Here is a 24,287-nt window from a genome sequence, read left to right on the forward strand (position 1 = left end):
AAAAAAAAAAAAAAAAAAAAAAAAAAAAAAAAAAAAAAAACCAGCTCAATGCCTTACTAATGCCCCAGCTAATTAAAACATTTGAAAAGTACCAAAAAATGTACTTATAAGTATTCATTACTGGAAAACAAGATATTCTAAATGGGATGACACATTTGGAGGCTGAGGTAGGGGGATTTTTTGAGACCAGGAGTTTGAAACGGGCTTGGGCAGCATGGTGAGACCCCACCTCTACAATTTTTTTAAAAATTTTAATTAGTGGGGCGTGGTGGTATGTGCCTGTAGTCCTAGCTATTCAGGAGTTTCAGGTGAGAGGGTCTCTTGAACCCAGGAGTTCGAGGTTACAGTGAGCTATGACTGCACCACTGCACTCCAGCCTGGGTGACAGAAGAAAACCCTGTCTCTAACTAAATAAGCAAATAAATAGAAATCGGACAAGTCCATAAAATCATCATCGATTCAAATATAACACATTCTTTCCAGTATTAAAAATGTGCATTTGGAAAAGCCATTGATGTTTTTGTTTACAAAGTGTTGAGCCAAGTTAAACATAACACATTGAATATCTTATTTTGGCCAACATGTCTATATTAATATTGTACTTTTTATCCATTATTATTATTCACTTCTAAACTTACATACAGTAAAATTCACTCTTTTTCATGTACAGTTTTATGAGTTCATGTACAGTTTTATGAGTTCATGTACAGTTTTATGAGAAATGTATATAGTCATCAAACCATCACCAAAATCAAGACAGGATAGTTTCATCACTCCCAAAAATTTCCCTTATGCTGGCTCATTAGCAAGCCATCCAGCCACCCCAGCTCCTGGCAACCACTGTTTCTATAACTTTGACTTCTGTAGACTACCATATAAATAGAATCAACACGTAGACTCTTCAGCCTAGCTTCTTTCACTTAGCATACAGCATTTGAGATAAATCTGTGTTGCTGTGTGTCATCAGTAGTTTGTTCCTTTTTCTTGTAAAGTCGTGTTTTATTGTATTAATGTACCACAGTTAATTCATCCACTGAAGGACATTGAATCCGTTTTAAGTTCTTGGCTGTTATGAATAAAGCTGTTAAGAACATTTGTACACAGGTTTCTGTGTGCAGGTAAGTTTTCATTTCTCTTGAGTAAATACCTAGCAATGAAATTTCTGGGTTGTATGGTAAGTGTATGTTTAATTTAATAAGTTGTTAACCTGTTTTCAAAATCAGCTGTACAAATTCGCATTCTCGAATGCACTGAAAAACATTCAGTGAAAGATTCATTTCTTTCACTTCCTCATCAACATTTATTACCATCAATTTTTTAAAAATTGGCCGTTTCCTAGGTGTGTAATTGAATATTATTGTTGTGGTTTTAATTTGTATTTCTCTAGTGACAAATGTTGTTGAACATCTTTCTGTATACTTATCTGCCACTTCTTTGTGGAAGTGTTTTACTCAAATATTTGCCATATTTTTTAATTGGGTTGTTTGTTTACTTATTATTGAGTGTTGAGGGTTCATTATATATTCTGGATACAAACCCCTCATCAGAAATATGATTTCCAATGTTTCTCCACCTGTGGCTTATCTTTTGCTAATTATTTATATCTTGTTTGATTTCTTTTACTAGAGATTTATAGTTTTCAGAAAACAGATCCAACACATACTCTGTTAAATAAATACCTATATATTTTCTGTTTTAGGGGGGTTATTATTGTAAATTGTATTTTTTTAACATTTCCAATTGTTCATTGCTAGTTTATTAACATACAATTGATTTTGGTACGTTGAAGTTGTATTCTGCAACTTTGCTAAACTAACTTACTAGTTCTAGGGTATTCAGTTGATTGTTTGGTATTTTCTACACAATCACGTTGTTCACAAACAGGGAGAAGCTTATTTCTTGTTTTCTGATATGCATTCCTTTCATTTTTCTATCTTGCCCTAACTGGACTGGCTAGGACATAAAGCATGATGTTTTAATAAGAGTTATGAGAGTAGACATTCTTGCCTTATTCTCAAGTTTGGAGGGAAAGCGTTAAATCTTTCACCATTAAGTATGATGTTTGCTACAGGTTTTTCATACATGCCTCTCACCAGGTTAAAGAAGTTCCCTTTTATGTTTATTAAACTGAGTTTTTATTATTATTATTATTGTTACCACTAATGGATATTGAATTTTGTTAAATGCTTTTTCTTGCATCTATTGAAATTGTTGTATAGTTTTTATTCTTTAATCTTTTGAAATGGTAAATTATGCTGATTTTCAAATGCTAAACCAGCCTTCTATTCCTGGAATAAACCTCACTTGGTAGTGATGTATTATTCTTTTTATATGTAATTTGATTAAATTTTTAAATATTTGGTTAAGAATTTTTTAGTCTATTTTTGTGAGGGATATTTGTATGTGGTTTTCTTTTCTTGCAATGTATTTGGTTTTAGTACTAGGGTAATGAGTTAGGAAGTATTTCCTTCATTTATGTATTCTAGAAGAAATCACATGAAATTGCTAATAATTTCATTTAAATCTTTCTTAGAAATCACCAATGAAACCGTCTGAACATGGCGTTTTCCTTGTGGGAATGTTTTGAAGTACAAATTACATTTCAATATTATTCAGATAATCTATTTATTCTTGAGTGAGTTTTGATAGTTTGTGTCTTTCAAGGAATTGCTCCATTTCATCTAAGTTGTTGAATTCAAAGGTATAAGGTTGTTTATTAATAGTTTATTGTTTATTATTATTGTTTTCCTGTCTGTAGGGCCTGCAGTGATGTACCTTTTTCTTCTTGGTATTGGTAAATTGTTTGTTCTTCTTTATTTAGCATTTATTTAGTGATCTTTTAAAAGTTCACAGTTATTGAAGAACTAGCTTTTAGTTTCATTAGTTTTGTCTATTGTTTTTCCGCCTTCATTTTCATTGATTTCTACTCTCTATTTTTTGTTCAGCAAGTATTTATTGAGTGCCTTCAATGTGCCAGATACAATGTACAGGGGACACAATATTTATCACAGGAGACATGGTGGATCCAGTGCTCATTGTTAGTCTTTTGATGCCACAGATTCCACATCACTGAGAGGTTATGTGGTTTGATTTTGTTCACCATTCTATTTACCGGACATATTTATTTTCCTACAACACTCTATAAACCTCGTTTTCTGCCTTCTGTCAATTTATGAACAAATTGGGGTCTGTTTTCCCTCTCTACGGGTGACTTTTCTCACCTTGTTAAGTGCTTGTACAATTTTTTTTTAATTCTTAAATTTCAGTGACCACCAAATTTAATCTCAAACTTTACTTTTTATCTTTATTTTTTACTTTTAGATTCAGGATGTATATATGAAGGTTTCTTACTTGGGTATATTGGGTGATGCTGGGGTTTGCACTTCTAGTGAACCCATCACCCAAACAGTGAACATAGTATGCAGTAGGTAGTTTTTCAAATCTTGACTGCCTCCCTCCCTCCCCACTTTTGGAGTAATCAATGTCTATTTTTTCCATCTTTATGTCCATATGTACCCATTGTTTAGCTTCCACTTATAAATGAAAACATGTGTTATTTGACTTTCTTTTTTTATATTAATTCACTTGGGATAATGGCCTCCAGCTGCATCCATGTTGCAGCAAAGAAAATGATTTCATTCTTGTTTACGGCTATGGAGTATTTCATGTTGTATATGTGCCACATTTTCTTTGTCTAATCCACTGTTCATAGACACTTAGATTGATTCCATGTCTTTGTTATTATGAATAGAGCTGAAATAAATATATGAGTCCAGGTATCTTTTAGATAAAACAATTTTTTTTCATTTGGGTAGATACCCAGTAGTGATATTACTGGGTCAAATAATAGTTCTAGTTTTAGTTCTTTGAGAAATCTCCATACTGCTTTTCATAGGGGTTGTATTCATCCATTCTCATACTGCTATAAAGAAACTTTCCAAGACTGGGAACTTATAGAAGAAAGAGGTTTAATTGACTAACAGTTCTGCATGGCTGGGGAAGCTTCAGGAAACTTACAATCATGGCAGAAGGGAAAGCAAATATGTCCATCTTCACATGGTGGCAGGAAGGAGAATAATGATAGCCAAACAAAGTGGAAGCCCCTTATAAAACCATAACATCTCATGAGAACTTACTTATTATCATAAGACTAGCATGGGAGAAACTAGCCCCATGAGTCAATTATTTCCCACTGGGTCCCTCCCACAACATGTGGGAATTCTGGGGGATATATTTCAAGTTGAGATTTTGGTGGGGACACAGCCAAACCATATTATTCCGTCTCTGGCCCCTCCCAAATCTCATGTCCTCACATTTCAAAACACAGTCATACCCTTCCAAAAATCCCCCAAAGTCTTAATTCATTCCATCATTAACCCAAAAGTCCAAGTCCAAAGTCTCATCTAAGACAAGGCAAGTCACTTCCGCCTATGAGCCTGTAAAATCAAAAGCAAGTTAGTTACTTCCTAGACACAAGAGGAGTACAGGCATTGGGTAAATACACCATTCTAAATGGGAGAAATTGGCCAAAATAAATGGGCTATAGGCCCCATGCAAGTTCAAAATCCAATAGGGCAGTCATTAAAACTTAAAGTTCCAAAGTGATCTCCTTTGACTCCATGTCCCACATTCAGTTTATGCTGATTCAAGGAGTGGGCATCAAGGGGCTTGGGCAGCTCCAACTTTGTGGCTTTGCAGGGTACAGCCCCCCCTCCCAGCTGATTTCACAGACCGATGTTAAGTGTACATGGCTTTTCCAGGCTCATGGTGCAAACTGTCGGTGGATCTATCATTCTTGTGTCGAGGACAGTGGCCCTCTTCTCACAGCTCCACTCTCTGTGTGGGGGCTCCAACCCCACATGTCTCTTCCACATTGCCCTAGCAGAGGTACTCCATGAGGGCTCCACCCGTGCAACAAATGTCTGCAGGGACATCCAGACATTTTCATACATCCTCTGAAATCTAGTTGGAGGTTCCCAAACCTTAATTCTTGACTTATGTGCACCTGCAGGGCCAACACCATGTGTAAGCCACCAAGGTTTAGGTGGCTTTGCACCCTCTGATGCAATGGCCTGAGCTGTATGTTGGCCCCTTTTAGCCATGGCTGGAATGCAGGGCACCAAGTCCCAACTGTACAAAGTAGCAAGGCCCTGGGCCTGGCCCATGAAACCGTTTTTTCTTTGTAGGCCTCTGCACCTCTGATGGGACGGGCTGCCGTGAAGACCTCTGAAATGCCCGGGAGACATTTTCTCCATTGTCTTGGTGATTAGCATTTGGCTCCTCATTACTTATGCAAATTTCTTCAGCTGGTTTGAATTTCTCACCAGAAAATGTAATTTTTCTGTTTCGCTGCATCATCAGGCTGTAAATTTTCCAAACGTTTATGCTCTGCTTCCTCTTGAATGCTTTGTCACTTAGAAATGTCTTGCACCAGATACCCTAAATCATCTCTCTCAAGTTCAAAGTTTCACAGATCTTTAGGTAAGGGGCAAAATACCACCAGTCTCTTTGTATAGCAAGACTGACCTATACTCCAGTTTCCAACAAGTTCCTCATCTTCATCTGAGAACACCTCAGCCTGGACTTCATTGTCCATATCACTATCAGCATTTTGGTCAAAGCCATTCAACAAGTCTCTAGGAAGTTCCAAACTTCCCTACATCTTTCTGTCTTCTGAGCCCTCCAAGTCTCTAGGAAGTTACACATTTTCTCACATTTTCCTGTCTTCTTCTGAGCCATCCAAACTGTTCCAACCTCTGCCTGTTACTCCGTTCCAAAGTTGCTTCCACATTTTGGGGTATCCTTATAGCAGTGCCCCACTCCCAGTATCAATTTACTGTATTAGTCTGTTCTCATGCTGCTATAAAGAATTGCTTGAGACTGGGTAATTTATTAACGAAAGAGTTTTAAGTGACTCATAGTTCCATATGGCTGGGGAGGCCTCAAAACTTACAGTCATGACAGAAGGGGAAGCAAACATGTCCTTCTTCACATGATGGCAAGAAAGAAAAGAATGAGAACCAAGTGAAGAGGGAAGCTCCTTAGAAGACCACCAGATCTTGTGAAAGTTTGCTCACTATCATGAAAATAGCATGAGGGATACCACCCCATGATTCAATTACCTCCCACAGGGTCCCTCCCACAACACATGGGGATTATGGGAACTATAATTCAAGATGAGATTTTGGTGGGGACACAGCCAAACTATATCAGAGGTTGAACTAATTTACTTATATTCCTACCAATAGCATGTAAGTGTCTCATTTTCTCCACATTCTCGCCAACATCTGTTATTTTTTGAATTTTTAAAAATAGCCATTTTGACTGGCATGAAATGGTATCTCATTGCGGTTTTATTTGTATTTATCTGATGATCAGTGAAGTTGATCTGATCTTATATTTACTAGTCTCTTCATTTGGCTTTGTTTGGATTTAATTTACTTTTCTTTTCCTAGTTCCTTGAAATGGAAGCTTATACTGTTGATCTGGGACCTTCCTTCTTTTCTAAATACAAGCAATTAATGTTAAATTTAGTTCTAAGTATTGCTTTACATTCTAAAAATTTTGATAAAGTGTATTTTAATTGTCATTCAGTTCAAAATATTTTCCAATTTCTCTTGTTTATTGTTTAATTAAAATATTTAGGGCATTTCCAGATATCTTTCTGTTATTAATTTTTAGTGTAATTTCGTTATGATTAGAGAACATACTTTTTGTCATTTCAATTCTTTAAAATTTTTTAAAAGTGTGTTTTATGTCCCAGAAAATGATTTCTCTTTGTGACTGTTCCATGAACACTTGAAAGGAATGTATATTCTGCTGTTGGGTGGTCATTTCTAAAAATGTCAATTAGGTCATGTTGTTTGATAGTATTTTTCAGGTTTTCTATATCCTTATTGACTTCCTCACAACTTTTTCTATCAATTACTAAAAGAAGAATGGTGTAATATCCATCTATAACTGTGGATTTGTCTATTTTTATTTTCAGTTCTGGAAGTTTTTGCTTTATGTGTTTGTTTGTTTATAACATAGTCTCACTCCATCACACAGGCTGGAGTGCAGTGGCACAAACTTGGCTCTCTGCAACTTTCATTTCCTGGGTTCAAGCAATTCTCATGCCTCCTGAGTAGCTGGGATTATAGGCATGCATCACCAAGCCTGGCTAATTTTTGTATTTTTAGTAGAGATGGGGTTTCACCATGTTGGCCAGGCTGGTCTTGAACTCCTGGCCTCAAGTGATCTGCCCTCCTTGGGCTCCCAAAGTGCTAGGATTACTGGTGTTAGCCACCAGGCCCAGCCAACTTTTTGCTTCATGTATTTTGAAGATCTGTTGTTAGGCACATATACATGTAGTATTGTTATATCTTTTTGGTAAATTGACCCTTTATTCTTTAGTTATGTAATGCCTCTCTTTATTCCTGGTACTTGTCCTTGCTCTGCATTCTACTTTGCCAGACACTAATATATACACTCCAGCTTTGTTTTGATTGCTGTACCATAGTATATCACTTTCTATATTGTATTTTACCCTATGTCTTTATATATAACGTGGATTTCTTTTATAAAACATATAGTTTGGTTATTTAATCCAATATGCCAATATCTTTTAATTAGTTTCTTTACACCACTTACATTTAATGTAATTACTGATGTGGTTGGATATAGGTATACCATTTTATTTGTTGTTTTCTGTTTGTCCCTCTGACATTGATCTCCTTTTTCCAACTTCTTCTGGATTATCTGAATACTTTTTGGTATTCTGTCTTAATTTTTTTTTTGCTAAATTTTTTTGCATATTTTAAGTGATTGTTTTAAGGATTACAATGTACATATCTATTTTTTCTTTTTACACATTTAATATTTTACAACCTCAATGACAACTGTCTAGGTCCCTTTTCCCTCCCCTCTTTGTTTTATAGTCACCATACATAGTACATCTCTATGTATTAGAAACTCTGATAGACAATGTTATCATTTTTACTTTCAACAGTCATACGTATTTTAAAGAACTTAAGAAGACAAAAATAGAATCCCATATTTACTCAGAATTTGCCATTTAATTTGGTCTTTTTTTGTTCCTGAAACTCAAATTTTCTCCTGCTATCATTTCCATTCAGCCTGAAGAACTTACTTTAACATTTTTAAGAATAGATCTGTTTGTGAAAATTTTTCTTAGGTTTTTTAAATCTGACAATGTCTTTATTTCATCATTTCTGATACATATTTTCATGGAGTACAGGAAACTGGGTTGACTTGTTTTTCATTTAAAGATGTTTTTCCACTGTTTTACGTCTCCATGATTTCTCATAAGAAAAATTCAGTCATTCATATCCTTGTTTTCCTATGTATATGCTGTTTTTCTATGGCTATTTTCAACTTTTTTTTTTACCTTTGGCTTTCAGCAGTTTGATTATTAAGTGTCTAGGCATAATTTTCTTTGATTTTATATTATTTCAAGCTCCTTGATATTGAGTCTGTAAATTATCATCTTTTACAAAATTTGAGAAGTTTTCAGACATTATTTCTTCAAATATTTTTTCTACACCAATCTCTCTCCTGTCCTTCTGGGATTTCAGTGACATGAATACTATTTTTATGTCATCCCATAGGGCTTGAGGTTCTGTTCATGTTTCTACACATTTTTTTCTCTCTGGTCATCAGATTAATTTGTGTTGATTTATCTTAAATTTCACTAACTGTTTCCACTGTCTTCATCATTCTGTTACTGAGCACAGATGGTGCCTGTAAAAAATTTCAGATAATGAATTTTCAGCTCTATAATTTCCATTTAGTATTATTTTCTAGGCTCTATTACTCTGCTGAGAACTTCTCACAGCTTACTCTTTTTCAAGGTGTTTATTTTCATCTAAGGGAGCATAGTTATAGTAGTTGTTTTAATACCTTTTGATGGAATTCCAACATCTGGGTCATATTGGTGTTGGCATCTCCTGTTGAGTATGTTTAAATCCTATTTTGGTTCTTTTGAATATTATTTGTTGGCATCCTCTTGAGAATGTTGATTTGGCAGAACACAGTTAGCAGGCAATCTTCTATGTCGGATTCAACTGCAAATACTTTTTTAAAAAACTTCTGTGAGCAAGTCAGCCCAGTTTTGAAATCCTTTGCTGTGTTATTTTGGGTCTGTCCTCACACTAGTACCATTTGGGTGGTGGTTTCAATGTTAATTCTATTTCCAAAGCCTCTGCTATCTATTTCGAATCTGTCCCACTCATGAACAACTCAAGGATGAGCTTAAGCTTTCCACAGGTTGATGCCCAGTATTAAAAGATCCCCTTCCTCAACTCTTTCCTCTCCATGATTCTCCACTCACTGTACAGCCTGCAAGGGCCACTTTTCCTTGTCCTCTAGCCAGAAATATAGGGTTTCCCTTAGAGTTTATTTTAGTTGTTCTATTGTCACTGCAGCATAGCCCTGCAACTGGAGCCACCATTGATTGAAAAGTGGAAGTGAGAGACAGAGACTGAAACTGACTCAGAATTTACTCTCACACTATTGGGACTGCCAGCTGCTATTGCAGTTTTAGCCAGTAATGTGCCGCTCCATAGTTCCATGAGATGGATTCAGCCTTGGGTCAAAGTCTCAAGAGAAATGGGGGAAAACTGGGAAACTCACCCATATATGGTCACTTCAAATTCTGACTGCCATCCTCAATCTGCCTGCTTTTGTTTACCTTTGGGAGTTCTGAGGGAGTTTCTCTTAAAATTTTGTCCAGATTGTAGCTGTAATAATCAGGAGAGAAGGTTATAGTGGGCTTACTTCATGTTGGTCAGAACAGGAAGTCTAGCACTGCATTTTTAAAATGTAGATCCAACTAAACTTTAAGGAACTTTAAGTCAAATTAAAGCTATATTTATTTAACCCTTGCTGAAGAACAATACTTTTGGGCTGATATTACTGGTTTAAAATCTAAAATACACACACACACACACACACACACACAACCAGTTTTCCGTCTTTCTCAGAAACTTTTATATATGAAAATACAAATAACTACACTTTTGAATAAATTAAATATTAGAAATGTTTTGAAGCAAATAAAAGACATTAGTAATAATATACTTCAAGGCATTTTTTCTTGGCATTTTAATTTTCTTGGCCACAAAAATAAATGCTTCATGTTTGATTGTATAGTCTCTAGTTGTTCTGCGTAATTTGGTATGAAGACATATGAAGATTCCCCAGTTGCCACTGTACTTCCATTTCTAAGATATTTTGGGAAATTAGTCATTCTGGAAAGCTAAAGTGTATACTCCTTTGAGCAATAAAACTTTATTTTTCATAAGTTTTCATCTTAGATGAAAATATTTCTGAACTACCTTATTTACTCTCTTGAGTTTTTAAACAGGGAGTAGAAAAATAAAGTGTTTTTATAAGACTGGGTCATCATTATAAACATAATTTAATAAATGGTGTTCTAATAATTGTGATTCCGTGTCTGTCTCTTCATTAAAACACATTAAATTTTTGCATATCCTTTTTATAGTTTCTCTTTTACTCTCCATGTCTGTCATCATTTGTCATGTTGTTAGTGGGCTTGCCTTTAGCAATTCCCTCTCACTCTTAATTTGCCAGGTTTTGTTGTTTTTCATTCGTTTATTTTTTCTAATCTGGTAAAAGACCAGAATTTTCAGGAAAGGCCTGAGAGGTTTACTCATGACTCTATTATTTGGGCCTTACCGTGTAGATTTTGTGACACTTATTTTCTTGGATTTGCTGGAGGAATGATATATGTGAAGGATTACTACTGTGCCCTTTTACTCTAGTAATGATCTATAGTAGTTAAAATGGCTATTTTATTTCACACATTATGAACTGAGCAGTAGTGGAATAGAAAGTTGGATTAAAATCAACCCCTCGACCTTGTGGATATATGGTTGTGGTGAAGTACAATTTATGGCACTAATTATTTAGTAAACAAAACAACTGCCATCTTTTGCTTAATATTTAGTAAATAAGGCAAATAAAAACATTAGATGAAATATTAAATTATTCTTAACAACACAGAGCAAGCGGGGCTTTGGTTGGGAGAAGGAAAGAGTTGTTGTAGAGGTTGGGGACTCTTGGATGGAACAAACTTTGGTATTCCACTCCCACCTCAGTCTTTCAATTTTTGTGTACCAATGATAGACAAAGGGAAACCAGTGGGCCAAGTTCACCTCTGCTGATTTTACAAAGAAAGAGTTTTAAACTCAGCTGTCTATACAATGCAAGATAATCTGCTTTGCTCTGCCTTAACCAATCAGGCAGACCTAAGTGTATGGCAGAGGGAGAGAGTTCCTTCTCTGTCTCACATACTATAAGCTTCTGTATTACAGGAAGCAAATTTTCATCTTTTTAATTAACCAGCTTCTAGAACAATGCCTTGGACATAATAAGTGCTCAAATGAGTTGCAAAGTATTACCTCCATTTCTGTGTCCTAAGAAACTTTTGTGTAGATTTGATATTACTTCTTTCTTAAATGCTTTGTAGCGTTAATGAGTAAAGCAATTTGGGTCTGAAGATTTATTTTAAGAAAGATTTTAATTAAAAATTCAATTTCTCTAATTAAATATAAAATATTAAGTTACTGTTTTCTGTTTACAATTAATTTTAGTGATTTCCAACTTTTAAGAAATTGGTCTATTTCCTTTAAGTTATGGAATGTATAGTCATATAGGTTAACTTTGTGAGTATACCGTTTAATGTCTGTACAGTCTATTGTGGTACATTCTCCCTCATTATGATATTGGCAATTTGTGTCCTCTCTCCTTTTTTTTTCTCTAAGATCTAACATTTGGTTTCATTGCATTTGTTCATTGCTTTTCTGTTTTCTATATCAATTATTTATGCTCTTAGCATTATCATTTCCTCTTTATCCTTGTTTTGAGTTTAATTTGCTCTTCTACTAGTATTTTGTTAAAGCGACCCTCAAGCAATAGATTTCAAGTTTTCTACGTATCCACTAAATTATCCTTTTATTTCTCCTCTACTGGCCGTTGTGCTATTATTGCTACACATTTTGCTTTTACAAATGCTACTAAATCCCAAATAAGTTATTTTAAAAATTAAACAGTTATTGCTTAAAATGATTTTATAAATTAAAAGATCTTTCATTTATACCCACATATTTACTATTTCCAGTACTCTCCTTTCCATTGTGTATGTTAAAATTTCAATTTGGTATTACTTTTCTTCTGTGTGATGATTTCCTTTAACAGTTTTGATAATGTGTATCTGCTAGTGATGTATTTTATACTTTGGTATGAGTGGATGAACTTTTATATTGCTTTTTTTATATATAAAATTCTAAGTTAACTTATATTTTTTCTTTTGGCACATTAAGAATGTTGCACCATTGTTTTCTGTGTTGCATTGTTTCCGTGAGATATATCCTACCATTGTCATATTTGTTCTTCTATACATAAAGTGCAGTTATTTTCTCTGGCTGCATTTAAGATTTTCTCTTTTCTATGAATTTCAATTATTAGATTATGAAATACTTTGGTGCCATTTTCTTCATTGTTCTTATTCATGGGATTTGTTGAGCTTCTTGGGTATGTAGGTTCATAGATTTTATCAAATTTGTAAAATTTTCAACTGTTCATTTTTAGATAATTTTCTTCTACTTCCCAATTTCTGCGACTCAAAAAATATGGATGGTAGGTTGAATGACATTGACTCACAATTCATTGTTGCTCTATTCATTTATTTCTCATATTTTTCTCTCTACTTTTCATTTTGAACACTTTTTATTTGTATGTATTAAAGTTCACTATTTTTTTCTTCTGCAGTAGCTAATCTGCTGTTAAAACTATCCAGTGCATTTGCCATTTCATATGCTATATTTTGTCTCTAGAATTTCAATCAATGTGGATCTTTTTAAAAAATCTATTTTGTTCTAATCTTGCTTGTGCTTTCTTCTACCTTATTGAACATATGGAATGCAGAAATAACAGCTGTTTTTTAACATTCCTCTCTACTAATTTCACACCCTTTTTTTATTCTGTTTTTCTTATTGCTTTCTCACGGGAATATGGGTTGTATATTTTCCTATTTCTTTGCATGCTTGGTAATTTTTCGTTTAACATCAGATATTATGAATCTTGTTGTTGGGTACTGTTTTTGTAGTATTTGAATATGTTTGCCTTTGTTTGGGGATATATTTAAGTTACTAGGAATTGGTTTGGTTCTTTTGAAGTTTGCTTTTGTCAGGCAAATCTAGAATTGCCTTTATTCTAGATCTAATTTGCTCCATTACTCAGGCAATACCCTTGTGAGGACTTTCTTAAATGCCTCTTGAAATATGATGTTTTCCAATCTGGCTAGTGGGAACATAACTATTCCTGGTCCTGCGTGAGTTCTGAGGATTGATTTGCCTGTTCCTTTTTTGTGGTTCTTTCTCTGTCCTCATCAGTTTCATCACACACTTGAGCTGATCATTATTCAGAAACTTGAAGGGTCCCTCTGCAGATCTCTGAAGCTCTCTCCATATGCAGTTTTCTCCTTCACTGTGCAATGTTCTCTCCAGTACACTGTTCCTCAAATTGTAGGCACTCTTGTACTTTCTGAACTCTGAACTATGTCTTCTCAACTCAGAGAGACTCCTAGCCTTTTTGGGCTCCTTTTACCTGAGCTATTGTCTGGAAACTTTCCCAAGGCAGTAAGTTAGGACATTCAAAGGGCTCATCTTGTCTCCCTTCTCTCAAGAATCATGGTCATGTGCTGCCTTTTGTCAAAGGTCTAAAATTCATTATTTTCTATTTTTTTCTGTTTTTTTTTTTTGTTTGTCTGTTTGTGTTTAGATATTTAAGATAAAAGAGGAAATCCTGTTACTGTTACTTCATCATTGCTATAAGCAGAAATTCAGGTGACTTTTTGGAATGGTGGAGTGGGAATGCTTAAGGAGTCTGGATACCTCCATCCTATTAGGCTCTTAAGCTTCATTACTTGCTAGTCTTGTGACTTTAGCAGAGATAATTGACCTCTGGAACCTCAGTTCCTTCATCTGGAAAATGGGACTATAAAACCTGTCCTATTCTTCAAATGACGTGTCATCTTCTTTAAAATACTTAATAAACTGTAATGTGCTATGTCAAGCCTATTTTTGTTAATAGTTAACATATCATCAACTGGCCATCAGTACTGGGAATAACTCTTTTAACCTACATCAATCCACTCCACAATTTATATATGAACCTCAAATGAAGGATATGTACATTATGATATTATGATGGCAAAAAAAGACTGATTCTGAGATCCCTGTCTATGCAATAAGAGTTTAATCTTTCAAAATGTTTACGAATGTGAAAGTTAAGCACAACAAATAGCATGGTGTCCACATATGCATGGAAGCTGCTCCAGAATTTTTTAGTATAAATTTAATATTACAAAAAGCTTTTTTTTTCTTTTTTTTCTGAGACAGAGCTTTGCTCTTGTTGCCCAGGCTGAAGTGCAATGGCGCAATCTCAGCTCACTGCAGCATCCACCTCCTGGGTTCAAGCAATTCTCCTGCCTCAGCCTCCAAGTAGCTAAGATCACAGGCACTGGCCACCATGCCCGGCTGATTTTTGTATTTTAGTAGAGATGGGGATTCACCCCTCTGTTTACTTTATTTTGAAATCATCTTGCCAAAGTTTTTAGATATTGCAAAAAATAAATTCCAGCATCTTCAAAGCATAAAGTCTAGTGACAGACATCTGTTTATTCTAATACTATGAGAGTATATTATCTGTTTATTAAGCTATAATTTATTAAAATGTACACATCTCATCTTTCTTTGTAGAAATAAAATTGACTTATATTGCTTAGGTGAAAATAGAGACAAAAGGAGATTTTAATAAAAACTTATCACATGACTTTCTCAGGGCACAAAGAAATTGTTCACTGACCTCACTTTAAAACACACTTAAAATTATGTAATTAATATTCAGTTTTGCCAACTACATAAAACATATTCATAGTGACATGAACACGAATTGCAAGAAAATTTTATGTACACATACTCCACATAAATATATGAAAATATAAAGGGACATATATGTCTATAGCTACATCCCTAATGACTAAATTCTAAAGAAAGTTTCTACCAAGCAAATGCATTAGCAAGTAAATATACTGGATCTCAGAATGTTTAATCAATGATAAAAATGTATTAGCCTTTAATGACACTTGCTTTATTCACATGGTAATGTGTTCAAATAATATACACCTAAAACTATAAATACCTAATCATACCATCAGATATAAGAAAGAATAAATACCTAGTATTTGATAGCACAACAGGGTGACTATAGTCAAAATAATTTAATTATATATTTTAAAATAACTAAAAGATTATAACGGAATTGTTTGTAACACAAAGGATAAACACTTAAGGGAATGGATAGCCCATTTTCCATGATGTGATTATTATGCACTGCATGCTTGTATCAAAATATCTCATGTACCCCATAAATGTGTACACGTACTATGTACCCACGAAAGTTAAAAATAAAAAAATTAAAAACACTAAAAAAAAGTAAAAAGATCAATTTCAAATGGATAAACAGCTGAATGACAAAAACATAAATAGGGACTCAACTGAATGACTATTTCCTTTGGCTCTGTTTTTATGCAATCCCACATGCATCCATCCATACAGAATATTTGACAGTGATATGTGGCACTAATGACCAGTGATATACAGCATCTCCTAATGAGCTAAGTAGTACCTTGATTCATTCATATTCGTTGAGTAAATTTTGTTTCAGTAAATTGTGTTTCTTTGTACATTTCTAGCCCTAAAAAATGTGCAAGTAAATCACTTCTATGTTTCACTGGAGAGTGTTTGTACTGCCACAATCATTGAAAGCTAACATTTCACAATCTTGCAAATCACAATCTTGTTAATACTTTTAAAGTGTAGGTTGTGTTTTAACTTACTAATGAGGGACATACACAAAGAGATAGACTATTTAATTATCTTATAACTCTCGTTCCTGATTTTACATCAACCTGCACATATTTAGGGGAAAAAGATTTAGGCACACATTACAGGTTGGGGGATATCCCTCAAAGTACACCATCAAGTGGTAAGTAGGTAACATTACATAAACGTACACATATATAGTGTAGAAACAACATACAAACACACATGTATTTAGACAATGAAAATGTGAAAGCATAAATTCATCCCCATCGAGAAAAGGAAACTCTTGTACAACTTTGGTGGGGATTTAAATTAGTACAGTCATTATGGAAAACAGTATAAAGGTCCCTAAAAAATTAAAAATAGAACTCCTACCATGTATGATCCAGCAATCCCACTTCTCAATATATAGCCAAAGGAAATAAAATCAGTATCTTGAAGATATATCTGCACTCCCATGTTCACTCACTGCAGTATTATTCACAATAGCCAAGATATGGAGTCAACCTAACTATCTATCAACAGATGAATGGATAAAGAAAATGTGGCATGTATACAAAATGGAATACCATTCAGCATTGACAAAGAAAAAATAATCTTGTAATTTGCAACTACATAGGTGAACCTCGAGGACTTTATATTAAGTGAAATAAGCCAGGCACAGAAAGACAAATACTGAGTGATCTCACGTATGTGGAATCTAAAAAACAAGTCAAACTCATAGAAGCAGAGAGTAGAATGGTAGTCATCAAGGCTGGAGAACAGTGAGGGATTGGGTAGATGTTGATCAAGGAATACAAAATTTTAGTTAGACAGGAAGAATAAGTTCAAGAGATCTATTGTATAACATGGTGACTACAGTTAATAACAATATATTGGATACTTGAAAATTGCTAAGAGAGTGGATTTTACATGTTTTCACCACAAAATAAGTATGTGAGGTAACCGATATGTTATTAGTTTGATTTAGCTGTTCCACAATGTGTACATATATCCAATCATCATGTTACACACTATAAACATATATATTTTTGTCAATCAAATAATGAAGGATTATCCCCACAAATACTTTAAAGAGTAAGAAAATGCATAATGTAATCATGCTCAAGACTTCTTGTCAAAAAAATAAAAATAAAGAAATTGCATAATGACTTAAAAGTCTCATAGAGTAGAACCCCAAATCTGATACCCACAGGTAAAACTCCTCCTTTATTCTTCAAATGAAAAAAATAAAACAAAAAACAAAAGATACTTAAGGCAGAATATCTCAAACAGAGATCCAAAGATAGATTTAGTCAGTGTAGGAAAAATGTTGCTTTTGTTTTTGGGGGTAGCCTCTAAAAGTTGGAAAAGCCAAGGAAACAAAACCTTCTCTAGAGGTGCCAAAAAGGAAAGTACTGCTGACACATTTATTTTAACCCAATAAGACCCATTCAGACTTGTGCCTTCTGGAACCATAAGATAATAAATTTGGGTTGTTCTAGGACAATAATTTTGTGGTGACATATTATGGCAGCAAAGAGACAACATACCATTCTCCTTGAGGATGTTGGTGACAGTGAACCCAATACAACTATATTCTTCTGTAACACTCTGTTGAAAAGTCAAGTAATTAGGATAAATATCATTTCAATGGTAAAGCCATCGCTATCACCAATGTGAGTGGATATACTCGGAGGCTTATCGATTTTACGTACGACATTGGTGTAGTTTTTTCTCTTAACGATACAATGTGTACTTCAGAATGGAACAAAGCTGATCTGTATTTGTCATACAATATATAATGGAGAATGCTTAGATTGCATATTTCTTTACAAATGCGAAAACAGACAAAAGAAAATTCAGGTTTTTGTTTCTATGAGCACCAGCTCTTAAAAGTCTCTGTTGTAGAGGAAGTAAGATTTCACTTTCCTTCAGTGCTTCTCAGACATTAATATACATATTAGTAACTGGGAGGTCTTGTTAAAATGCAGATTCTGATTCAGTATATCTAGTGTGGGGCCAGAGATTTTGCAGTTTCTAAGCATCTCCCAGGTGATGTTCATGCTACCACTCTATGGAACACACTTTGAATAGCAAGGGAGGGATTCAACAATCCCTACCTGAGGCTCCATATCACAAACAATACTGAATTCAAAATGTTTCTCTCTGCATTCAGTATTACTAGTTAGGAGAAGAAAAATAATCTCAAACTGACTTCCAGCATCTTTTAGCCATTTATTAGTGATGGAAGTGAGTCTAAATAAAATGTCTGACTCATTGCTTTAATAACTAACATATATATTCAAAAATAAATTCATGTGGCTATACTTTTGTATTAGAATAATGAGGAGGAGTCAAGGCTGAGCATTCTAATACCTAATGTAATATTTCCCACTATTACAGAATATATTTCTTCTTCCACATTTTACAATGCCTGGATCTCTTCCAATTGTTGCTTTGTTGAGAGGTGATATGGCTTGACTCTGTGTCCCCACCCAAGTCTCATCTGGAATTGTAATCCCCACATGTGGAGGGAGTAACCTGATGGAAGATGACTGGATCATGGGGGCGGTTTCCCCCATGCTGTTCTCATGATCATGGGTGAGATGGTGTAAAAGTGTTTGGCAGTTCCCACCTCGCTCTTTCTCTCTCCTGCTGCCACGTAAGACTTGCCTTGCATTTCTTTCAACTTCCACCATGATTGTAAATTTCCTGAGGCCTCCCCAGCCATGTGGAACTGTGAGTCAGTTAAATATCTTTTCTTTATAAATTACCCAGTCTCGAGAAGTTCTTTATAGCAGTGTGGAAACAGATTAGTACAAGGGGATTTCAACACAACAAATTTTCGGTCTATGAAAGGGCAAAGCTATTTTGAAAATGCGTCTCAGATAATTACTTTCTTAATTGGCACAGCTATTCCACCCATAAAGCATACAATAGGTACATTAAGCTAGCCAAATAAGAAAATATTGAATCATTAAATTAGTGTATTAGAAAAGTTATATAATAATATAATCTATGTTTTAATAAAATCCACTCACGAAGTGCTTTCAGCATTGGTTGGTTTGACAGTAGGAAAGAATATGGGTCTATGTGCCTTCTGCCAGTGAAGCCATTGGAGATCAGCACAATGAGCCCTTTCCCCTTAACTTCAGCCTTTATTTATTTAAAAAATGTCATCTCCACTAAGGGAAAAAAAAAAGGAAAATATTACAGGTATTAGAGGTTCAGAAGGAGAAAAGAAACTAGGGGAAAATACACATGTTATATGAGTGTGTGTGTGTGTGTGTGTGTGTGTATATATATATATATATATATATATAAATTTTTTGAAAAACAATGAAGATAGGCTTCACTGTAGCTCCTTAACTTATACCTAGTAGCTTAACAGTTGAGCATACAGTGTCTAGAATAACACCTGCCCTCAAATCCTGGCTTTGCCACTTAGTAGTATATGACCTTGCATGAGCACCATACACTAATATTTGCCTAATAACAAAAGTGCTTAGTGGGAGTATATAAGCCACATGTTTGCATGACTTTTTTTAAAAGCTTGAAAGAAACTGTCCCTAACTCCAAGGGAAAAGAGGCTAAGGAGATAGTTTGCTAAATTTTGCCACCCTGACAATAATAGCCTTAAAGATTCTAAGGATCAACCCAAATGCACACATGTCTAGTTGTGAAACAATAGGAGACCTTTTGTGAAACAAAAGGTAAGACAGATATTGTTCTAGATTTCTTTACAGATGGAAGATGTAAGGTGAAGCATTTAATTGACTAACAGTATAATTTCATGTATCCAGTTGCCTTATACCTAGATCTCTGGTTTAATCCAGGCAATTTTGCTACTAGTTGGCACAAGAATGACCCCATTTGGACAGACAGGTTTCAACTTATTTCCTTAAAATTTTATGCAGACTGGAAAGGTATTAGGATATCAGTGATAGCTTCTGAATATGCCAGCGTCTCAAGCTCCCTTCTTATGCATAATATATCTCTAGAATTATCAATATTTGCTCCCAAACTAATGTACCTAGATATAGTGTACTCAATGCAAGTATATTAAGAAACCACCAATTTCAGTTTTAGCTCACTGACTCCACAATAAAATAAAAATCAACAATTCAAATTTTATTTATTCTGTTGGAGATTACACTATAAAAATATAATTCCCTCTGGAAGTATGATACAATTTTAAAAGCAGAAGGAAATAAATGTTTTTAAAATGTATTTTATGCACATTTTCATGCTATATTTTTTCGATCAAGACTGAGTGTGTTTTAACAAAATATCTAAAACAAATGTAAGTATACACCATTTATTTGGGTAATCTTACAAATCTCTAACTTTGTAGAAGTAATACGGTGTTTATGGAATGCACGCACGCACATACATACACACACACACACACACACACACACACACACACATCTCAGATTCCAGAAATTTAGATCCTAGCTAAACCTCTGCCAAAAGTTCATTTATTGACCTTAGTCAAGCACAACTTGGTGATTAGAAGTCAAACCCGTGATTGGGTCTTGACTGTGACATATAGTAGCTGTGTGGTCCTGGGAAAATCAACTGCTTTGAAATATGTTTTCTCATTTGTAAAATGGGAAATAATACTAAATACTCTTTCATATAGATTTTGTGATGTTTAAATGTAGTAAGATATATAAAGTTTTTAGCACAATGCCTGGCACTAAGTGCTTAATAAATATTAGTGTTTATTAATGCTAGTAAAGTACCTCACTTCTTTGGGCTTCAGATTCTTTACTTGTAAAATAAGGGGATTGGCTTATCACTATAAAATCTCTCCCAACTTAAACTCTACAACTTAAACGAGAAAACCCAATGTCATCCTCCCAGATAGAAATTGTAAAACAAGCCTTAAAAAACACATGTCACATTCATTTTTTGTCATATTTTATTTTGGGCTCTCTAAACTTAGCAGCATATTTCTAAGCACCACATTCTATCCAGAGTTGCTTAAGTTTGATCAGTTTTCTCTATTGGTCTATGTGTAAATGTCTAGGAAAGTCTTAATTACTATGAAAGCAGGCTATAAGCTAAAACAGTTTTGAGGAGTTTCATATAATGTAGGTAATCAGAGAAAAGGTCAAAGGATTTTCCCTTATAATGAATAACATGCATAGTTCACTTACAATTATCTACAATAATGATGCTCTAATTTACAGGTTGCAACACCCTTTAGACTGCTTTTAATCTATGTTTCTAAGTCAAAAACCTTTATGCGATATTGGGATGGTACCTCAAAGTGAGGCAGAAGCGGAAGTGAAATATGTGAAAAACCTGTATTAAACCATAATCACACTGTCATTCAAGTAAAACTTGAGCTCTGCAGAACAATGCAATTTGAAGCCTAAGGGATAGGAAAGTGACAACCAATATATAATAGCAATTGTAACAACCATCACAAAGGTCATCTCTGATTCAAGAGATGTACACATGAAAACTATCAGGAATAGTCAATATAACAATTGTAGATAAAAATGTAACAAACAGTGAGTAATTTGTATATTTTCAAAGATACATGATACAATGTCACCAAAGAGAAGTATAGAACAATGGAATACCTCTTTATTTAGTATTTTTCAAACTGAGAAAATTACAGACAGAACCTCTTCTGGGATAGTGTTCCCTCCCTTGATCTTGTTTATGAGGACATGATATATTTGAAGGCCACCCAGTAAATAGAGATCTCTGTAATTCCTTTCCTCTAACTTAAATTCAGGTTTATTTAGTCATTGGAGGGTCTCTTGCCTGACCAACGATGAATAAGCTTTCACATGTATACAGTTCTCTCTATAAAAATACTGCTTCATTTCCCAGGAAATTGTTTTCTAGGGGAAAAAAAAAGAACATATATAGCTACAGCTATTTTGATTATTCAGTTAGGTGCTATGGGCAGATAATAAAGAAATAGATGGCATAGTCCCAACCCTTAAGGAAGGGTTTAAAATTCAGTTGAGGATTCTAGTCTAACACACACACACACACACACAACAACAACAACAACAACAACAACAATAACAAAGGAGACAATACAAAGCAGCCTACAAGAAAGTGACAAAGACAATAATTGATGTGGGAATTCTAGGAAAAGTGAGGTCAGTAACATTTGCGTTAGATTAATTTGGAAGGCCCTGGTGGAGGTGTGGAATTTGAGTTGAGTTTCCAAAGTGGGTAAGATGTGAATTATGTAGAAGAGAGGACATCCTACGTGGAGGGGATAGTAATGGTATAAGGAGCAAAGCTATAAAGGTGGATTGTTCTCACTAATTGAACATTAAAGAGAGTTGTGCACTGAAGAATAAAGGAAAATAAGGCTCCTGCATTACAATGAGGCCAGATTATGAAGTTCTTTGAAATTCAGGTGGAATCAGGCTTGAAACAATAGAAAATAAGGGGCCAGGAATATGTTGGTTAAAGAAAGTGATTTGTTGAAAGAAGTGTTCACAGACCACTAAGGATTTGGGGCACAGGTGAAGACTGCCTAGGAAGCTCCTACAGTGACTAGATGGGTGCTGATGAGAATTTAGATTGTAAAGGAGGAACGGTGTGAGAAGGCTTTCAAAGGAAAATTTACCAGTACTTGATAATCCCTTAACTATGAGAAATAGAGAAAAATCCAGATTCCTCTGTAAAATTGTCAGGAGTCTATGATCAGACTGTGGAGGGCAATCAATAACAATACTGTACAATCTGTTCATCAATAATAGACAGGCAGGTTGTTCTTCATTGTTCCCCACAACTGCTGAGTAATAAAAGCCTTAATATAAGTAATATAACAGCCTTCCCAATGAAGGGGTGAGGGAAAGGACTTCTCAAAATAATATTTGATTTCAGTGATTCTAGCAGAGACACAGAGGAAGAAGATGGACTCAGCACCAAACTTGATATGGAGACTAAAGATTTATAAGAGATTGTCCCAAGAAGAGAAAAAGACAAGAAAGGAAAATTTCTTACTCTGAGCCTCCACAATGGACTTCATTCTGAGTCTTTCCAAAGAATTTAAGGTTCAAAATCATTGTCACCCCAAATCAGAGCTCCTTTAAGATTAAAAGTTAGATTCATTTGAATAATTAGTGTTTATTTTTCCAAACAGCTACTTATCTGATAAACTTCTATTCCACAAATTCTTCTAGAGTTCATTCCATTATTCAACATCTAATATCTGGAAATTTAGAATATGCCTTCTCAAATTTATAAGGCTCATTTTGAAGCTGGATTTACTCAGTAGGCCAGTTTAAACTAAATGGCAGATCCCTCCCCATCAACTGGTGCTTGAAACATCACAAGGCCTGGGATGTTCCCTGGGTCTCTACTTTCCAAATTCAGCACAGAAATGGCTCAGCCCCACCTCTTCCAGTGAAACCGAAACAGCGCCTGTGCAAACTCCACGCCTATTCTCCTCACAGTGACCCACCCCGCCCCCACCAAGGTGCTAATGCGCAGGCGCTACGCTCTCAGTGCCTTTGAGTAGGGCTGTGAGAAATCTACTGTCCAGTGAAATCTAGAAGTGGTAGAATTCAATCCCCTCCTTTCTTCGGAGGCAGAGGCGCCACTTCCTCCTACTACCCGTCCAGAAGAGCGTCCCAAACATCGCTCTCTCTCCGAGCAAGGTCCTTCGCTCTCTGGCAATCCCCATTGTATCCCTATCCGCAGCTCGTTTCTAATCTCACTCAGCCGCCAGCCTTCGCTAGGAGGATAGAGGCACTTGGCTCCCTAGGATCTGCACCCGTTTTTTGGCTGCCTGTTTAGGCCACGGAACGTATGGACCCCCCCCCACCCCCAACCTCGCCCCAAACTAGGAAAAGCATTATCCCGGTGCCTTGCCCTCCCTCCTTCGCCCTTCTGACCCACTCAGTGTTGAGTGCTTACCTCGGGTGTGGTGCGGTTACGAAAGGAATCAGCAGAACCCAGATCAGGCCACTGCTGGGGCAGGCGGATTCAGCGAGATTTTTCCTGGGTCTCCACTGCCGCTTCAGACAATGAAATCAGCGTGTCCGATCATCAATTCTCATCATGATCGTGACGTCACAAAAGACAGCGGCCAATGGGAGCCTGCGATCAGCTCAGGACAGTCCCTGGCCTCAGCCCAGAACCCAAGAGTTGGGAGGGGGGAAGAGAGATGGCTGCCTGCAACTGGACTGCCTCTTCCTCGCACAAATCAGCTACATCTACGGCCAGGGCTCTCTATACCTTACTGAATAGCTGTGAACGCCAAGCATCCCTGTGACTATAGTAGTTACATGCCAGCCATTTGAGCAGGTGCTGCCTGGCCTTCCAACTTGACATTGGGTTTTAACAAAATTGTTACATGCTGCCAAAACCAAATGATAGCATAAAGAAATACAGTCCTTTGTGGTCAGT

The 24,287-nt window shown here is 35.4% G+C and overlaps 1 protein-coding gene across 1 annotated transcript in view; it reads right to left on the reverse strand.

The window, feature by feature from the left end:
* HDX (highly divergent homeobox) overlaps positions 1-23,907 on the reverse strand; it is a 178,549-nt gene extending 154,642 nt beyond the window's left edge. The window contains exon 1 of the mRNA XM_032756218.2: positions 23,796-23,907. The gene's annotated coding sequence lies outside the window, so the exon portion shown is untranslated. The remainder of the gene's footprint in view (positions 1-23,795) is intronic.
* Between the last annotated feature and the right edge of the window lie 380 nt (positions 23,908-24,287).

Source organism: Hylobates moloch, unplaced genomic scaffold (genome assembly GCF_009828535.3).
Source record: "Hylobates moloch isolate HMO894 unplaced genomic scaffold, HMol_V3 SCAFFOLD_7, whole genome shotgun sequence".
NCBI classification, from domain to species: Eukaryota; Metazoa; Chordata; class Mammalia; order Primates; family Hylobatidae; genus Hylobates; species Hylobates moloch.